The sequence below is a fragment of the Panicum virgatum genome, chromosome 5K (assembly GCF_016808335.1).
Source record: "Panicum virgatum strain AP13 chromosome 5K, P.virgatum_v5, whole genome shotgun sequence".
Taxonomy (NCBI): domain Eukaryota; kingdom Viridiplantae; phylum Streptophyta; class Magnoliopsida; order Poales; family Poaceae; genus Panicum; species Panicum virgatum.
The window spans coordinates 25637161-25646972 of NC_053140.1; positions in this window are offsets into that span (position 1 = coordinate 25637161).

A 9812-nucleotide genomic window follows, 5' to 3' on the forward strand; every position below is an offset into this window, starting at 1 on the left:
CAAGACGACAAGTACTGCATGTCAAAAGTATACTACAGAGAGCACACATACTAACTAAAAACATGTCCAAATATCATGATCAGATATGAACAATAGCATCCAAAACAAAAATAACAATTCTAGGCATGATATCATAAGGATGATTTATAACTGTAGAAATACTTTGTAAATGAAGCTCAAACTTTGCAGGCATAGTTAAATGACTAAAACTGAGTTCCAGAGATGAACTTAGATTTTTCTAAGCAAAGGAACTATATATCATGGATTAAGTTCATAAAACAAGAAATAAACAGAATATATAGTAAAATAGATCAAATATTTCCCAAACTTATGCAACAGCAAGGATTCAGTACCTTGTTCTTACAGAAAAAGTTTCATAACTAAATCATGTCTACTTCTACCAGAATTAATATATGAAGTTTACTAGTAGATCTAGGAATCTTGATCATTTGAGCAAGCAAATGATTTCAAACAGAGCTCATATTTTTACCTAGGATCTTCTAACAGTACTAAGTTCAATATATCCAAAAATCAAGCATAGTTACTGAACCAAACTCCTAGAACATTTATGTGCCATTTAAACTAGTGTTTTTCTTAGATTAAAATAAAAGATAAATATGAACATGTGACTGTAACAAAAGTTGTAGTTCTTGTTCTAAGGATTCCAGAACAGTTGAGTTTATATTTTTCTGATTTTTGACGATTTTATATGTATTTTACAAGTTTGTTGTTTTGAAGTTCATGTACATTTTGTTTTAGACCCTGGAAGTTTCGTTTCTTTTAACTGTAGGTCCCTGGCGGAACTCACAGAACAGGGGAGATGATGGCGCGGCGTTTCCCGGCGAGGAGAGTCGCCGGAGGTAGGGGGAAAGTGGGAGAAAAGTATGAGGGGCTCGAGTGCTACCTTCTAGTGGTCTTGGCTCGTCGGGAGAGGGCAGGAGGAGGCGGGTCCGTGGAGAGGGGCAGCCGGCGGTGGCTCTGGTCCGGTGCGGCGGCGCTCTGGCGACGATGGGGTAGGGGATTTGGGTCGAGGAGGGTCAGTGGATGTCTGGGAAGGTGATGGCGAGGCTCGCTCGGGCAATGAGGGTCGGAAGCGGCCGGTCCGCGGCGAGCTCGAGCTCGCCGGCGGCAATGGTGGGCAGAGGGCGGGTTCCGGGCGCGAGGGGAGGGTTCTGCTCCTTTTATAGGCGCGCTAGGCTTTGTGGAGAAGCAAACAACTTCTGGGGGAGGTTGATTTGGCCGGGCAGGGGGCGGAAGGCAGGCGACGGCGAGCGGCGACGCCGGCGATCGTGCTAGCGCATGGCGGGGGCGCGTGGCGCCGGGCCAAGTGGCCTGTGGCGCATGGAAAGTAGAGGACGAGCCAGGGCGACACTATTCCGAGCAAAACCAGGGGCGCGCGGGCCCATTTGGCTGTTCCCGGGGCGGTTTTCCGTCGCCGGAGTACGGACGGCGTGAGAGGAGAGAGAGGTGCTGGCAGTGGCAGTCTCGTAAATAATCCAAAGTTCAAAACTCAGTTCTGTAATTTCAACTTTTCTCCTTCTTATTGGCTCCAAATGAAAAACTTTTGAATACCATTTTTGTTCAGTTTTTCGAGATCTACAACTTTAGTGTTATGCACGTTTTCATTTGAGCAATTGTTTGAGAGTTATTTAATTATTTCAAAAACTAGCATTTAAAGTACTTATCATTCCATGTGAATTTTGGCACTTTTGCTCCTAGGCTTCAACTAAACTTTTGTTTAACATGACATGGTGAATATGCCTATTTATTTTCATATGCATGTTTGCATTGGTTTGAAAGTTATTTGAATTTCCTTACAACTAAAAATTGAACTCTTGTTTATTTGATTTGTTTAAATTTTGAGTTTGTAAAAAGTCTTTTAAAATAAAATATGTGTCACAAAAATATAAGTGTGCCTTCAAACTACATGGTTATGACAAGTTGAGCATGAAGGTTTTACGAAAATTAAAGGAACAAGTTTTATATCCACACATACTCCTATACAAGAATGCATTATTGTTCTGTATAACTCTTTGTTATCATGAGCTAAAGGAATATTTAACCTTTTGTTTGAATTTTTATTTTTTTCGTAACTCCAAGTTGTCATTTGAGAAAGAAATGAATGAATATTTTCTTACTGAACCTTCAAGGTAAGTGTGTTTTATGTCTTCTTTTCTTTGAAAAGATTTTCAAGATTCAAAACTACTTGTTTGTTGAATATTTGCGGCCTTATTTTATTATTTTGTTTGTACTAGTGGCTCTTCACCAATCAAAGAATGGTTCCATTAATCATTTCAACTGATGGTTTTCCAGTTTAAATTTGATTTGCATAGAAAGTTTATAGCTCATTATGAAAGGTGTATTTTATTGCCTTATTACCACACATGTCAAGTCAAGTTTAAAAAGGGTACCAATTATTATTTTTCAAACACATTGCACTCAAACACATGCACACATACATTTACACACAAGTTTGCAAGAACTAGATATAGGGTTCTTATTTAAGTTTTCTTAGCTCATTTGTGTGTGAAGTTATGTTAATTTCCTGGCTTTGGTTAAACTGACACCAGAGGTGTCACAGATACGGTATGGTTGGAGTACATATTCGGGTTCTTCTATTCGGTGAGCTCTAGTAAAGTTATTCTTTTGTTCTCATTCGTTCGCGGGTTCATCATCCGTTCTCGTAGCGGATACTCTAGAAGAGGGCCCCTAATAAAGACGGGATAACCCTGCGTAACTCTAGAGTAGTAGTCGAAGGCATAGGTGTGGTGTCTGGGCCTTAGATTACCTTTGTTTGTCTCGTATTCAGCTGGTATTGTATGGTAGACGGTAGGTGGTGACAGCCCTGTCCGTCCGCTACGGAGACAGTCTACGTGGTTAGTGCACTCCCCATGGGTACGACATAGAGCGATACTGGAGGTCCCTAGCAGATCAGGGTCAGATCGGTGCCTGAAGTGAGCGAGTGAGAACATTAGTGTATCTTCCCTAGAGCCTATCTTTAGATCAGAACCACACTACCCTAAAGTCTCTCCATCTCTTATCTTCTTCAGGGTAATCTTGTTAGAAGACAGTTACACACCCGTTCCTCGTGGAAAATATGATACCCTGAATACTCCCGGGTGAAGTGCTACAACGGTATTTTCGTGCACTTGCGGACTTCTCTGTAAGAATTAAGAAATACCAACAAGCATTTCTGGCGCCGTTGCCGGGGAACGGTTGCCCGTGTGTCTTTTCTTTTACCTTTTCTTTTGTTTTATCCTTTCTTTTATTTTATCCTTATACCATGTCATCCTCTTCTGTCCACCAACTCTCTACCTCCGAGGATGAGTTCTCAGAGCCATCAACATCTTCAAGACCTTTCATGGCTTCTGGCTATGAACTCCATCCTCGCATCATTGCCATGGTTTGGGCACAAGCCTTCTCTGGTCTAGAAAACAAAGACCCCGAACATCATTTGCAAGCGTTCGAGGAACTGTGTTCGTGCTTGGTAATACCAGGCATGTCACAAGAAACCTTGAGGTGGAAGATATTCCCTTTCTCTCTCGTGGGGAAGGCGGAACAATGGTACACTCACAATGTGAGGGGTATGATCCATGATTGGGAAGAGCTCCGAGATGACTTTTGTCTCTCGTTCTCTTCTTTATCCCATATAGCCTCTCTTTGAAGTGAAATCCTTGCATTTGAACAAATAGAGAAGGAGTCTATAGGTGCAGCGTGGACGAGATTCTCACGCCTTTTAGCTTCTTGCCCAGACTGGTCTATACCCGATGATGTAGCCTTGCACATCTTTTACACGAGTTTAGACATGGACTCAGCCGACGATCTCGATATTGCCGCTGGAGGTTCGTTTGCACATCGATCTCCAACAGAAGGAAGAGAAATCCTTGATCACATCTTAAGAAAATCTTCTCTTCCTTCCTACCCTTGCGAGCCCCAGCACGAGTTCCAGCTGCACCATGAGAGCCCCTCATCAGCCGAATCCAACACTTCACCTCCTACATCCCTAGATTCGTCTGTTGAGCCCTCTCCCGAACCACGAACATCGAAGGAAGAAGAAATTCAACCTTCGAAGTTCTCTTCCCAACTCGAGGATTATCTTTATGAAATCCTTACAAACACCTCGAGTTACCTTTGTGATAGGAGACCTACGACATCCCTTTCTTCTCCTAGAAAATCCATGAACGAGGAATTGTTGGAGGGAATGAAACGCTCTTCTGAAGTATTTCGAATTAGCTCACCCTCCACGACCATTTCTTGTTCAATAAGAGGAACTGTCGTAGAAGCCCTTCATGACCCCACTGCCGAGGCCTGCATCATGTCTGAATTTCTTGCAGAAACCTTCGTAGGAAGCATGCCTCTAGACCCGACCGACAGACTCTTCCGAAGTCCTTCAGGACTATTCTTTAAATGTCGAGGGATCGCATGAGCAGTGCTAGTCAAGATAGACAAAATCGAGGTTCGCTTAGACTTCCATGTCTACCTGATCATCGATTTCGAACTCCTTATAGGTTCCCTTTTAGAAAACCTTCCCCAAGAAAAATCATCGCAAGGGAGCCGCAGTCATGATTTCGGCGAAACTGCTTCCACCACTCCTATCTCCAGCCCGGAAAATCCAATGACGAAGCATCATGCCAACCGCAACCCATTCGAAGAGATGATGCTTGCGTCACCTTTCATCTCTCCAAACTTTGCTTCTCCTCCCAATCCTCTCAATGAAGCACTTCTCAAGGAAGTTACCAGGGAGGAACGGTCAAACGGAACGAGATACTTTTCCGAAGCAGTTTGGATTGATTCGCCCTCCACGATCATTCCATGCTCCATAAAGGGAATCACCATAGAAGCCCAGCTTATCCCCAGCATGGAGGGTAATATCATGACATGGCACTTGGCACACTCTTTCTTAGGTAGTGTTTCGCTAAGACCATCCGGCAAACTCTTGAAAAGGTGTCCCTTTGGACACATTCTTGAGTGCCGAGGGGTCGCAAGTGCCGTGCCAATTGCTATAGACAAAATCGAGGTCAACCTTGACTTTCACATCTTTGATGTCCTCGATTTTGATCTTCTCATAGGCTGCCCTCCGGACAACCTTTATCATACACCTCTAGGGAGCCTACATGAGGAGCTTGGGAAAATGACTTTCGCCATACCTTGCTTAGAAAATCTTTCGATAAAGCCTTTTCCCAACCAGAACCCACTCAAGATAATGGTGCAAGCCTCATCATCCTTGATCGAGTTCGAGCCTCGTCCCACTAGCCCACGTCGTATTGTTCTCGATCATGATCGAGACACAGCCATGGTCGTCCACGATGAACCTTTTGAGGCAGAGAACCCTTGGGCTAGGGAATTCAATGAGGCACTGCCTCTGGAGTGCGAAGGAAGCGAATCTATAGACGAGCATGTTAGCTTCATCCTGGAATCACCACCACCATGCTCTTTTAGCACCCCTCCAGAGTCAGCCGCTTGTTCCACCACGAATGCTTTCGCAAGCTGCAACCTCCTTAAAACTCTCTCTAGCAAAACGTTTAGAAGGATGGTTGTAGACGCGTTTGTTTATCATAAGCATTGTATATTTCATGGTTGCACTATCGCACTAACCTTGCAGCTTAAGCACAATCAACGGGCGGTGGTGAAGACGGGGGCTACACCACCAGATGATAGCTGCAGGAAGAAGCCCCCATGGTCGAGCTCGTGACTTTAAATGAAGCGCTGCCGGGAGACAGCCCGAATTATCAAAAAGAAAAAAAAGGAATACATGTAATAAAATTCCTTCTTTATAATAATAAGCATGAACATGTTTTCAATTTAGTATGCACCTTCGGGTATTCTTGGCCCTAGCCATTGCAGGTTAAGATTTAGAAGAACAGGGGACATACAATGGCCGGAAACATGGGGATTGCATCAACACTTTGGTACATCTGCGATGGAGCACACTCTGAAGGAGGCACCAACACTGGACACTTGATTTAGTGTCGTATGACACAATCCAAGTGTGGGGGAGATTGGTAATCACCCCGCAATAAGATTCATCCGTACCAAGGTTGGTATTAGCCTACTCTTCTAAAAGAAAAATAGAAAAAAAAGAGATGAAGAAAAAGAAGGAAAACAAAAAAAAGAGTGAGTGAAAAAAAGATAAAAAGAAAGAAGAAGAAAAATAAAAAAAATAGAAAGAGAGAGAGAGAAAAAAAGAGGGTATATATATATAAAAAGAGAGGGGGAGTAAGAAAGGAAGAGAGTGAGAGTGAGCCAGGTAGCTGGACACACATCAAAGGCTGTCTTGTGTGCACGCCTTCAAGCTGTGGCATTACACTTCAACAGAAAAAGATTTCACCACTTGGCTCCACCTAGCCTTGCTCTCGCGCGCTTGCAAAGCCTTGCCATAACTCCCATCCACTTCCAGCTTTGCATAGCGTCGCTAGCAGCCCCAACACATGTAAAGAAGAGGAATGCTCCTCTCACGATCCAGGGCTTTGCTACTCCACCCCGTTTGGCACATGCGCATATGCAAAGAAAGGAGATGTACTTTGCACCTCCAATCCCAAAGCATTGTGCCAATAGATCATGCAACCTAGGTTCATGTTTTCTACACACTAGCCGTGTGTACGACCTGAGCTTGATTGTTCACTCGAGTTGGGATGGTCTGAGTGCCCTCCTCCGCTTCAGCTCGCATCAAAAGGAGGAATCGTCAACAATCTTATGCGACCATGCCACCACTGCAGCAACTCCAATACTTCCATCCATATATGCTGCTGGTAAGTACGCTTAGGTATGTGCTAAGGTAAGTCAGTGTTCATCAATCCTTCACTCATATTTATCTCCTTTTGAACATAGCTTGATTTTACAAATGATGATGAAAAAAAATGATGATGAAATAAAATGGCAAACAATCTGGGATCCATGTCTTTTGAACCTTCAAATCTGTTTTGTTCTTAGAGCATGGATGTAAACAACTAATCTCAAGGCAAAGATGAAATCCCTTCAAAATTCTTTAAACATGCCTCGAGTATTTGTTGTCCACTAACCTTTTGCAGGGAATAAAAAGAAAACAACCTTCGAGCAACGTGCAACAACCCAACACTCATGCAACGCTCCTTGGTTCCATGGAGGACAGATGCACGAGTAACTAAGCAGAACAAAATGCAGAACTTTGCTTCATCAAGCTTAGCTATTGTCTTATCATTCATGCTTGGCGAGTTCTCAGGTACGTAATCCCATAACTCGTGCATCCTCATGTCATGCTTCCACCCTGCTAAGTTACCCGTCACGCCTTGCTTGCTATGATTAAAAAACATAAAATAATAAAATAAAATAAAAAGTAAAAATAAAATTAGGCTTTTCAAATACTTGTTCAATAAAAGTTTAGACTCCCCGGTGTTTACAACCGGCAGAGTCCTTGCTTGTTTCTACCTTTGTTTTGTTGGATAAAAGCAGGTACAAGAATAAGTATGGGGGAAATCTCTCAAAAGCACAAGGAGCAAACTCACTTGAGATCTCTCCCCCAACATCATGCACGACACCGCCATACCAGCTCCAAGCAACATGCCCAAGATAGGACCTAGCAGGCCAACTAAAGGGTCGGCCGGGCCCCCAAGGCCTGCCGAACTCCTAAGAAGGCCTGTACAGCCCTTCTTCATACATCACGCTGGTTTGCTCTCCTAAACTCACACCTCCCTATTCAAATAAATTCTGATCTAAAATTTTAACTCCAAATCACAATGCAAAGAAGGGCCTTGCACTCCATGCGCTTTCATGAATAAATTTGCATACTCTTTATTCCTTGCTTTCTCTCTGGTTCTTGTGAACACATTTCTTCATAGGAAACCCATGCTATCTAAGTACTTGACGAATGTGATATGATTAGATGAACGGAACCATGCTCTTCCTTGCAAAGTACTTGGGATTTCTTTTCAAAAATATATAAAAAAATGCAATGGCTTGTCTCCTCAAATTACAAATTCCTACCAAGGCCAAATTTAGATTTTCATGCTCAAACCCTCATATGCAATTTGACTTTGCTTTGAGTTTTGTCAAACTCTTTGGCCCTTGATTAGAAACTTGTCATACTCTCGTGATCAAGATCACGTACACGTCCACTCACATGCTATACTTCTACCACTTGAAGATAGCAATTATTTCCATCCACTCACAAAATAAAACTCCAAGTTCTATCATGTCTCTCTCTCTCCAAGGTTATCATCAAGGATATGGGCTATACAAAAAGAAATAAAAGATGCATACCCAAAGAAGGTATGCCACATGCCCAAAATGCATGACAATAAAAAAAAGAGAAAAGATGCATACCCAAAAAAGGTATGCCACATGTCCACAAGACATGTCGAAAAAAAAGAGAAGCAATACACACACACACACATAGCCCATGTCCAAGAAAAAAATACAGAGAGAAAGATAGATCATCCAATGAAGTTCAACTATCCACCAAAAATATTCCACACACTTGCACCTCTTGATCAGGTTGTATGACTCGTTTCTGCTTGGATCTTATTTTTGACTTAACAATATAAACAAAGCAAACGTGCCTCTTTACCCCTATCCTGAGCTCCACATAAGCCTGATTAGACGGTAGGAGAAAAGAAGACAACAAATTTGCCTTGGAGAAACAAAAAGAGAGATTCGAGAGAATAATTTGAGGAGCAAGACTATGCTTTTGTTTTCAAAAATAAAACCCAAGTTTCTGAGCAGAAAGATCTAGGAACCTGAAGTCTGCTTCATTCCGTTCTTCAATTACCCAAGAAAGCATGGTAGCCACTCAAAAGTTTACAGAAATTGGAAGAAACTTGGAATAACTTGTATGTAGGTTATGTTCAAGGAGTGGCATCCGCCTTAGTCCTTCAAACTTTACTCAAGGACGAGCAAAGGGCTTAAGTGTGGGGGGTGTTGTTGACGGTCCTTAAGTGCTAAAATCAACCGTCAACTCCTACAGCTTTTCAGGATATTTAATCACCAAACTTAGATATAGGGCTTATAACTAATCAATTCCACGAGTTTTGGTGAATTGTCATCTACAGGCACCCACATCTGCAAAGCAGGGAAAACACAGGAGAACACACGATGAAATGCACAGAATACTGCTACCCAGAAATGCCACTTACAAGGATGGCCCACAAATCGGATGAAACGGGCACGCCAAGCAAGATGCACCCAAGGATCAACACCAGGGCCCACCTATCAGTTATCTAGAAGAAGATAGGCCCGAGGGAGCCCCATTTGGGTTCAGCCGACCCAATGGGTCGCCCGACCCCCTAATGGGCCTAAATGGGCCCAGCTTTCTCCTGCAGTCTCCCACAGCTCCCCTACGTCTACTCCGGATGTGCATAGTACCACCTCGCGAGTCTAACCGCGAATCCACCCATGGAGAGGCTACATAAGGAGGAGGAGAGACCCCTCTCAATACACACACCATTTCATATGTGAAGGAGAAGAGTAGAGAGGCTCCACCTCTTTGTATCATTAGCCTAGGGAGTGTGTGAGGAAGGAGTGCGGAGAAGAGCCGGACTTGTTGGCGTTTCTTCGGCTTTGTACCTCTACGGATATGGTATGGTTGGAGTACATATCCGGGTTCTTCTATTCGGTGAGTTTTAGTAAAGTTATTCTTTTGTTCTCATTCATTCGCGGGTTCATTGTCCGTTCGCGTAGCGGATACTCTAGAAGAGGGCCCCTGATAAAGACGGGATAACCCTGCGCAACTCTAGAGTAGTAGTCGAAGGCATAGGCGTGGTGTCTGGGCCTTAGATTACCTTTGTTTGCCTCGTATTCAGCTGGTATTGTGGGGTAGACGGCAGGTGGTGACAGCCCTG